We start from the raw sequence: 10635 nt of genomic DNA, 5'->3' as shown, positions 1-10635 counted from the left end.
TCAGAATTAGACAACTCAATAGAAAGTCATAGGAGCAGAATTGAGGCAATGGAAGTCAGAATTAGTGAGATTAAAGATAAAGCACTTGACAACAAGTTATTTGAGGAAAAATCAGAAAAAAAGAATTAAAAAAAAAATGAAGAAACCCTAAGAATTATGTGGAACTCTATTAAGAGGAATAAACTACGAGTGACTGGAGTACCAGAATAGGGAGGATAATAGAAAATACAGAGAGAATTGTTGAAGATTTTTTGGCAGAAAACTTCCCTGATATTGTGAAAGAAGAGCAGATATCTATCCAAGATGCTCATCGAACCCCACACAAGGTAGATCCCAAAAGGAAGTCACCAAGTTATAATCAAACTTGCTGAAACCAAAGATAAAGAATTTTAAGAGCAGCTAGGGATAAACGAAAAGTCATCTACAAAGTAGAGTCAATAAGGTTAAGCTTGGACTACTCAGCAGAAATCATGCAGGCAAGAAGACAATGGGATGACATATATAAAGCCTTGAAGGAAAAAAATTGCCAGCCAAGAATTATATATCCAGCAAAACTCTCTCAAATATGTTGGCAAAATTAGGACATTTCTAGATAAACAGAAGTTTAAGGAATTTGCAAAAACCAAACCAAAATTACAAGAAATACTAAAGGCAGTCCTCTGGTTTGAAAATCAATAACATCAGATAACAACCCAAGACTAGAACACAGGACAGGGAAACCAGCTATCAACCCAGATACAGAAGACACAAAAATCAAAGTTAAAAGAGAAAAGCGAGCAGAGAGACATGGGGACCTCATATAACCAAGAAACCAGCGCCAGGAGAATAGCGTGTCCTTTGGATCCAGGGTCCCTGCACTGTGAAGCTCCTTGACCAGGGGAAGAGTGATGACAAGAACCTTCCCCCAGAGCTGACAGAGAGAGAAAGCTTTCACCTGGAGCTGACACCCTGAATTTGGACTTCTATCCCCTAGGTTGTGAGAGAATACATTTCTCTGTGTAAAAGCCATCCACTTGTGGTATTTCTGTTACAGCAGCACTAATAAACTAAGATAGGCCTGTATTCAATATATACAGTATTCTGGCAAAGCTCATCGTCTCTCGATCCTGCACCCAACTTGTCATCCTCTGACCTCTGGTTCTTGGAATGTGAGCCAACAGCCTGCCGTCTGAGCTGAGGATTTTGGATTCACCAGCCCTGCAAACAGTGAGTCGAGAGAAGCCTCCAGTCTGACACCTGACCCATGGATTTGGGACTTGCCAACCTCCACAACTTTGTGAGCCACTTCCTCAAAATAAATCTCTCTCTATATATGTTAGTATATATACGTTTCACTGCTTTTGCTTTTCTAGAGAACCTAGCCTAACACAATCTATAAAGGCAAATACAAATAAAAACCAAGAAAGGGAGTACCCCCCTTTCCCCTTTTCTTTCAGCATTCACTTTAGAAAATCTGTAATTATCAGTTCTTTCTCTGTCTCTTTGGAAAGAATGTAAGTGTAGGATGCTTCCTTAAGGATCTGGGAGCCATTTCTTTAGAAATGTGATCATCAGGGAAGATAGCATTCCTATCTCTTAGTTTCCGTAACTTCAGGTGGTATAATGCTCCAACTGCACACTGACCTCCAGCCATAAAGATATGAGATCTTGAGTGGGTTGTATCCACTTAGCTATTTAAAAGGGTAAAATTCTTTTCTGTCTGCAATCTCTAGTGATTGCCTGTAATGTATCACATTCTGGTTTAATGCTTTTTCAGTAATAAAACTGTTTGCTTTCTCTTCTACCTTTGTGGAGAGGTTTTCTAGATTGGGAGCAGATTTTGTTTTTAATTATATTACCCCAACACCTCTGCCAATGGTACATTTTTACTTTCCCCAAATCCAAATTCAGAATCCTTGTATGGTCCCATTACAAGCACAATTCAACAACTTTGATGTTTTTTTTTTTTTTGCTCTAAGAACTATACAACTTTTATGCCTTCTGATTTTCAGTTTCAAGTATTAATTTCTCAAATTTAACAATAACCCTGCCCCCACAGAACACTTGTTGTCCACTTAAGCAAAAAGACATTTTTTTTCCCCTACATAGTTTAGGCCAAACTTAGAATCACCTGGAAAGCTTCTTGAAGCACAGGATGAGGGCCCAGAGTTTCTGACTCAGTTGGTCTAGGGGTGGGAACACAGATTTTTCATTTGTCATGACTGCTCTGGTGATGCTGCTTCTGCTGGCCTGGGGACCTCACTTTGAGAGCCACTGGTTTAGGCACAGTCTGGTATGGACATGGTTGTAGAGGGATTTCTCAAGTGAAGTCTAAGGACAGAAGCCCTGTTTGCTGAAGCTCTTTGAGAACTTCCATCAGATCCACATGCTGAAATGCACTTCCCCAGTACTGGTGCTTTCCCCAGGCCAGCAGCCATCTCTTCTTGCAGACACTATCCCATGAATGAGCTCCTGCAGTTGTCAGGCTTCATGTGGGCCTCCTACTAAGTTCTGTCTTCTCAGTGATATCTAACTAGTATCCGACTGGTCTCAGGCACTCTCACTCAGTTCCTCTCATCAAGTTGCAGTAGCACGGTCATGGATTGAATTGTGTCCCCCAAAAATATCTGTCAACTTGGCTAGGTCATGATTTCCAGTATTGTATGATTGTCTACCATTTTGTCACCTGATGTGATTTCCCTATGTGTTGTAAATTCTATCACTATAATGTAATGAGATGGATTATTGGCAGTTGTACTGATGAGATCTACAAGATTAAATAGTGCCTTAAGCCAATATCTTTTGCAATATAAAAGAGAGAAGTGAGCAGAGAGACATAGGGACTTTGTACCACCAAAAAACCAGCACCAGGAGCAGAGCACATCCTTTGGACCTGAGGTTCCTGTGTGGAGAAGCTCCTAGACCAAGGGAAGATTGATGACAAGGACCTTCCTCTGGAACTGACAGAGAAAGCCTTCAACTGGAGCTGGCACCCTGAATTCAGACTTCTAGCCTACTAGACTGTGAGAGAATAAACTTCAGTTTGTTGAAGACATTCACTTGTGGTATTTCTGTTAAAACAGCACTAGATAACCAAGACAAGCACCACTGTTATTCTTAGCTCAGGAAGATCAACCTTTTCTTTAAGTCTACCAGAAACCTCAGGCAGTTCTCCCCAACACTCCCTCCCTCTTCTGTCACTAGCTTTTTGTCCCATTCAAGTTGGGGAAGGAGAAAACTTAGACCTGTAACCGTGAGCCCCCTTACCACCAAGAATCTCCAAAACCGTAGCCCTCCACAAACCTCTTCCTCAAGCATCATCTGCTCCTCTCTGTTTTCAATATGACTGTGTTTTTGGATGGATCTTCACTAAACCCATCTCCTTTCAATCAACCATGAGAGTTTCTACTCAAGATATAACTGCAAACTATTCCTTTAACAGAAACATAAAAACCTCCCAGCAAGCTTACCATTTCTGGTGGATTTAGGGGCAGGTTTTTGGAGCTACATCTCCTCAAGACTTGATTTTCCTGTGCCTTCCCCTCAGCAGCCATGCTTTGCTATCTCTGAGAGGGGTAGCAAAAAGATTTTTCCTTTTAAGGAGAGGAGATTGAATGGCTAACCCCCTGGGGAGCTTTCAAATTGGTGGGCATGCTATCTATAATTCTGTATGAGAACTGATAATATGGTTTTAGAAATAAAGAAAATAAATTTTCTTAAGTATTTGAATAGCTTTGCCTAAATGGGAGGATGTAGTGAGAGGGTAGGTGAGGCAGGTTTGAAAATTAGGGATGTAACTGAAAGCAGATGTATGATTGGGCTAGGCTTACCTCGGCAGGTGATGACCCTTGGGATTAGAGAAGTCGTCCCTACCCCCATTTCTTTGATTCCATTTCCTGGAAGTGGCCAGAGAGCATGGTGCCTCAGATGATCCTCTAAGCCTTGTCTTGGGTTCTGGCGGAGAACACAAAGCTTGAGGTATTTATCTGGGTAGCTCACTGAATTCTCATGCCCACTTCCTGTGAGAACCACAGTTGGGGTGGAGGGTAGGAGCTGAAGGAGGTGGCAGCAAATGTTACCTGAAAGAAAGATAATGTGAATGCAATTTGAAGTAGAGAAATTGCTTGTCACAGCAAAACTTATAAAGTCATATTCTGCTACACTATTATCCATGATATTTTAAATACAAAAGGAAATTATACTACACATGCAAATGATCTATGTCTTCCCTCAGTTGGATCACCAAGGAGGAATAATATTTGTTCAACACATACTACACTCAGTACTATGATCTGGGTGATAATTACCAGAATATAAATTTATGTTTGTTGCCAAAATCTTGGATAGTAAAGTCAAGGGTGTATGTACGTGATTATTATGTACTTATTTATTTTTGCCTGAGAAAGGGAGCATTAACTCCCCCAAGAGACTGATTAGGAGTTCCCTAGAGCCTTACTACTCAGTGTGCTCCATGGACTAGTAGCAGCAGCATCACTTGGTCCTGGAAGCTTGCTACAAATGCAGAATTTCAAGCCCTACCCAGGACCTATGAAACAGAATCTGCATTTTGACTAGATCCTCAGGTCATTCATATGCAAATAAAAATTGGAGACCCCACTGCCAAGAAATACAGGACTCCTAAAGGACGATGGATAAGGAAGACCAGAAAAAGAATTGACGCCTTTGACTTGTGGTGTTGGTGAAGAATATTGAATATACTATGGACTTCCAAAAGAACAAACGAATCTGTCCTGGAAAAAATACAACCACAATGCTCCTCGGAAGCAAGGATGGCGAGACTACGTCTCACATACTTTGGACATGTTATCAGGAGAGATCAGTCCCTGGAGAAGGACGTCATGCTTGGTAAAATAGAGGGTCAGCAAAAAAGAGGAAGACTCTCAACGAGATGGATTGACACAGTGGCTGCAACAATGGGCTCAAGCATAACAACAATTGTGAGGATGGCACAGGATGGGGCAGGCAGAATTTTGTTCTGTTGTATATAAGGTCGCTATGAGTTGAAACTGACTTGATGGGACCTAACAACAACAACAAAGGAGCCCTAGTGGCACAAAGGTGAAGTGCTCAGGTGCTAACCAAAAGGTCGATGGTTCAAACCCACCCAGTGGTGCTGGGGAAGAAAGTCCTGGCACTCTGCCTTGTTAAAGATTACAGACAAGAAAACCCTATGGAGCAGTTCTACTCCATAACATACAGGGTTGCCATGAGTTGCAACTGACTCAACAGAAACAGTGTGTTAGTTATCTAGTGCTGCTACAGCAGAAATACCACAAGCGGATGGCTTTAGCAAACAGAAATTTATTCTCTCACAGTTTAGGAGGCTAGAAGTCTGAATTCAGGATGTCAGCTCTAGGGGAAGGTTTTCTATGTCTGTCTTCTCTGGAAGAAGGCCCTTGTCATTAATCTTTCCCTGGTCTAGAAGCTTCTCAGCACAGGGACCCTGGGTCCAAAGGACATGTTCTTCTCCTGGCTTTTCTTTCTTGGTAGTATGAGATCCCTCTCCTCTCTGCTCTATTGTCTCTTTCATATCTCAAAAGAGATTGACTCAAGATATAACTTAATCCTATAGATGGTGTCCTGCCTCATTAACATAACTGCCTCTAATCCTGTCTCATTAACATCATAGAGGTTAAGATTTACAACACATAGAATAAATACATCAGATCACAAAATAGAGGGCAACCACACAATACTGGGAATCATGGCCTAGCCAAGTTGACACATTTTTGGGGGGATACAATTCAATCCATAACATTTCACCCTTTGATCCCCCAAAATTCATGTCCTTGCCACATGTAAAACACATTTACACCATTGTATAATCTCAAAAGTCTTAAATCAACTGCAAGTCCAAAATCTCATCTTCTGCAAAACTCTTCTTTATCTGTGAAATCTAGAACACAAGTTATCTGCTTCCAAAGTACAATGGTGGAACAGGCATAAGGTAGACATTTCTACTACAAATGGGAGAAATTGGAGGGAAAGAAGGGATAACAGGCACCAAGCAAGTCAGTAGAACACATCACATTAGCTCACAAGTCTTGAAAATAATCCTCTGTTCTCTGAGACCATTTAGGCCAAAGCCCTGCCCTCCAGACTCTGGGTGTTGACCACACTCTTGGGATTCTGGGTGAAGGCATCTCAGTCCTGGGCTTCAGCTCCACCTTCTAGGCCCACTAGAATGGCAACTCTGCTCTCTCGCATTTGGGCGACCCCATTCTCCTAGTCTGTCTGAGTAGTAACCCCACACCCTCAGCCCCAACAGATCCCATTCTTCAGACCCTTGGGCATGGCAGCCCTGCCCCCCTTGGCTTTGGGCAGTGGATCTGGCCCCATTCCACTAGCACTGGTGAAAGGCAGCCCCACATTCAGGAACCCAGTTGATAAATATCAGACTCTTTGAAACCTAGAAGGCCATGGCCCCAGCCTTTGAGACTCCAGAGGTTGTGGCCCTACTTTTTGAGACTGAAGCAGCTCTGCTTCCTTTGTTCCTTGTCTCTTCAGCTTCTCCTTCCTGGTTCCTTGGCCTCTCAGTCCCTAGGCCCCTCAGAGCCTCTTGGGCCAGCCTGGCCTCTGCCGTCCTCAAGCAAGTGTTATAAAATTCTTGAGCTCTAGCGATAAGTCCCCAGAGGCACCCCACTCGGCCAGTAAGCCTAGGCCTAAAGGCGCTTAGCTCTCTCACTCTGTGGGTCGGCAAGCCCAGCTCCACCAATAAGTGCCCCGAGGCACCTCACTCCACCAGGAAGCCTTCTGCCCAAAGCCACTCAGCTCTCTTGCAACGTGAGTTGGCTATCTCCTGGTTCTACTGCTGCCAATTCTCTGCTGCTGCTTCTTGCGGTCTGTGTCATCTCCAGTGTCAAAGCTCTCCTCACGTCCTTTGGAGTCCTCACCAGAATCATCTTTGAAGTCCATAAATTCCACCAACAGTCTCTTCAAGACAATCTAGGCTTTTACTGTTAGGCACTTTAAAACTCTTCCAGCCTCTACCCATTCATAGTTTCAAAACAGCTTCCACATTCAAGGTATCTGTTGGAACAGCACCCTACTCTCATGCTACACAATTCTATCTTAGTTGTCTAGTGCTGCTATAACAGAAATACCACAAGTAGATGCCTTTAACAAAGAGAAATTTATTATCTCACAGTTTAGGAGGCTAGCAATCTGAATTCAGGGAGCCAGCTCTAGGGGAAGTCTTTCTGTCTGTTGGCTGTAGGGGAAGTTCCTTGTCATCAATCTTCCCCTGATCTAGGAGCTTCTCAGTGCAGGGACCCTGGGTCGAAAGGACATGCTCTGCTCCTGGCTCAATGTTCTTGGTAGTAGGAAGTCCCTCTTCTCTCTGTTCAGTTCTCTGTTTTATACCTCAAAAGAGATTGAATCAAGATACAACTTAATCCTGTAGTGTCCTGCCTCATTAACATAACTGCCTCTAATCCTGCCTCATTAACATCATAGAGGTTAGTATTTATAACGCATAGGATAAATATATCAGATCATAAATTGGAGGACAACCACACAATACTGGGAATCATGGCCTAGCCAAGTCGACACACATTTTTTGGGGGAAACAATTCAATCCATAACAAACAGGTTTTTTTCTTGTTTTTAAATGTTCTCCTTGCACTCAGCATATAACTGTACCCTGTTGTTATTGTTGTTAGGTGCCCTCAAGTCATTTCCAACTCGTAGTGACCCTATGTACAACATAAGGAAACACTGTCCGTTCCTGCACCATCCTCACAATCATTGCTATGTTTGAGTCCATTGTTGCAGCCACTGTGTCAATCCATGTCTTTGAGGGTCTTGCTCTTTTTCACTGACCAAGCATGATGTTCTTCTCCAAGGACTGGTCCCTGCTGATAAAATGTCCAAAATATGTGAGAAGAAGTCCCACCATCCTTGCTTTTCAGGAGCATTCTGGCTGTACTTCTTCTAAGACCGATTTGCTCATTCTTCTGGCTGTTAAGAGCCATAAAGTCAGTTCCGACTCATAGCAACCCTATAGGACAGAGTAGAACTGCCCCATAGGGTATTCAAGGAGCAGCTGGTGGAGTCAAACTGACGACTTTTTGGTTAGCAACTGAGCTCTTAACCACTGTGCCACCAGGGCTCCATTCTTCTGGCAGTTCATGGTATATTCAATATTCTTTACAACCATAATTCAAATGCATTACTTCTTCTTTGGTCTTTCTTATTCACTGTCCAGCTTTCCCATGCATATGAGGTGACTGAAAATACCATGGCTTGGGCCACTCGCAGCTTAGCCCTCAAAGTGACATCTTTGCCTTTTAACACTTTAAAGAGGTCTTTTGCAGGAGATTTGCCCAATGCAATATGTATTTGATTTCTTGACTGCTGCTTCCATGGGTGTTGATTGTGGATCCAAGTAAAATGAAACCCTTGACAACTTCAATTTTCTCCATTAATCATGATGTTGTTTATTGATTCAGTTGTAAGGATTTTTGTTCTCTTTATGTTGAGGTATAATCCATACTGAAAGCTGTAGTTTTTGATCTTCATCAGTAAGTGCTTCAAGTCCCCTTCACTTTTAGCAAGCAAGGTTGTGTCATCTGCATATCACACGTTGTTAATGAGTCTTCCTCCAATCCTAATGCCATGTTCGTCTTCATATAGTCCAGCTTCTTGGATTATTTGCTCAGAATACGGTTTGAATAAGTATGGTGAAAGAACACAACCCTGATGCACACCTTTCCTAATTTTAAACCATGTAGTATTCCCCTTGTTCTGTTTGAACAACTGCCTCTTGATCTATGTACAAGTTCTGTATAAGCACAATTAAGTGTTCTGGAATTCCTATTCTTTGCAATGTTATCCGTAATTGGTTATGATCCACACAGTTGAATGCCTTTACATAGTCCAAAAAACACAGGTAAATACATTTCTGCTATTCTCTACTTTCAGCCAAGATCCATCTGACATCAGCAATGACATCTGTCTTAGTCATCTATTGCTGCTCTAACAGAAATACCACAAGTGGATGGTTTTTAACAAAGAGTAGTTTATTCTCTCACAGTCCAGTAGGCTACAAGTCCAAATTCAGGGCATTAGCTCCAGGAGAAGGCTTTCTGTCTCTGTCGGCTCTGGAGGAAGGTCCTTGTGATGCATCAGTCTTCCCTTGGTCTGGGAGCATCTCAGCCCAAGAACCTCAGGTCCAAAGGACAAGGTCTGCTCCCAGCCCTGCTTTCTTGGTGGTATGAAGTTCCCATGTGTTTCTGCTCGCTTCTCTCTTTTATATCTCAAAAGAGATTGCATTAAGACACTATGGAATCTTGTAAACCTCGTCAGCATAACCCCATCACAGTGACAGAATTTACAACACATAAGAAGATCACATATAACCTCATCAAAGTGATAGAGTTTATAACACATAAGGAAATCACATCAGATTACATAATTACATAATCATAATCAGACTACATACAATACTGGGAATCATGACCTAGCCAAGTTGCTACACACATTTTTTGGGGGACACAATTCAATCCATGACAACATCCCTCATTCCACATCCTTTTCTGAATCTGGTTTGAATTTCTGGCAATTCGCTGTCAATGTACTGCTATAACCATTTTTGGATTATCTTCAGCAAAATTTTACTTACATGTCATATTAATGATACTGTTTGATAATTTCCACATTCTGTTGCATCATCTTTCTTTGGAATGGGCACATATATGGATTTCTTCCAGATGGTTGTCCATGTGGCTGTCTTCCAAATTTATTGGCATAATCAAGTGAGCACTTCCAGTATTGCATCCATTTGTTGAAACATCTCAGTTGGTATTCCGTCAATTCATGAAGCCTTGTATTTTGCTGATGCCTTCAGCACAGCTTGGACTTCTTCCTTCAATACCATCAGTTCTTGATCATATACTACCTCCTGAAATGGTTGAACTTTGACCAGTTATTTCTGGTACAGTGACTGTGTATTCCTTCCATCTTCTTTTGATACTTCCTGCATCATTTAATATCTACCCTGTAAAATCCTTCAATTAGGCAACTCAAGGCTTTAATTTTTTTCTTCAGTTCCCCAGCTTGAGAGATGCCAAGCATATTCTTCTCTTTTGGTTTTCTACGTCCAGGTCTTTGAACATTTTATTATAATACTTTACTTTGTCTTCTCAAGCCACCCTTGAAATCTTTTGTTCAGCTCCTTTGCTTCATCATTTCTTCCTTCTGTTTTAGCTACTTTATGTTCAACAGCTAGTTTGAGAGTCTCTTCTGACATTCATTTTGGTGTTTTCTTTCTTTCCGGTCTTTTTAATGACCTCTTGCTTTCTTCATATATAACGTTCTTGCTGTCATTCCACAACTCGCCTGGTCTTTGGTCATTAGTGTACAATGCGTCAAATCTGTTTTTGAGATGGTCTCTAAATTCAGGTCGGATATACTCAAGGTCTTACTTGGGCTCTCGTGGACTTGTTCTAATTTTCTTCAGCTTCAGCTTGAACTTACGTATGAGCAGTTGATGATCTGTTCTGCAGTCAGCCCCTGGCCTTGCTCTGACTGACGTTTTGAGCTTTTCCATCGTCTCTTTCCACAGATGTCGTCGATTTAATTCCTGTGTATTTCATCTGGCAAGGTCTACATGTATAGTCACCAAGTCACCATTTA

The 10635-nt window shown here is 41.9% G+C and overlaps 1 protein-coding gene across 1 annotated transcript in view; it reads right to left on the bottom strand.

Moving 5' to 3' along the window:
* Positions 1 to 3927, bottom strand: part of ATP2C1 (ATPase secretory pathway Ca2+ transporting 1) — a 187601-nt gene extending 183674 nt beyond the window's left edge. Inside the window, exon 1 of the mRNA XM_023735944.1 lies at positions 3810 to 3927. The gene's annotated coding sequence lies outside the window, so the exon portion shown is untranslated. The remainder of the gene's footprint in view (positions 1 to 3809) is intronic.
* Between the last annotated feature and the right edge of the window lie 6708 nt (positions 3928 to 10635).

Source organism: Trichechus manatus, unplaced genomic scaffold, assembly GCF_000243295.1.
Source record: "Trichechus manatus latirostris isolate Lorelei unplaced genomic scaffold, TriManLat1.0 scaffold00084, whole genome shotgun sequence".
Lineage (NCBI taxonomy): Eukaryota > Metazoa > Chordata > Mammalia > Sirenia > Trichechidae > Trichechus > Trichechus manatus.
Note: the sequence above shows the minus strand (reverse complement) of the source record. Positions and strands in the feature narration are given on the sequence as shown.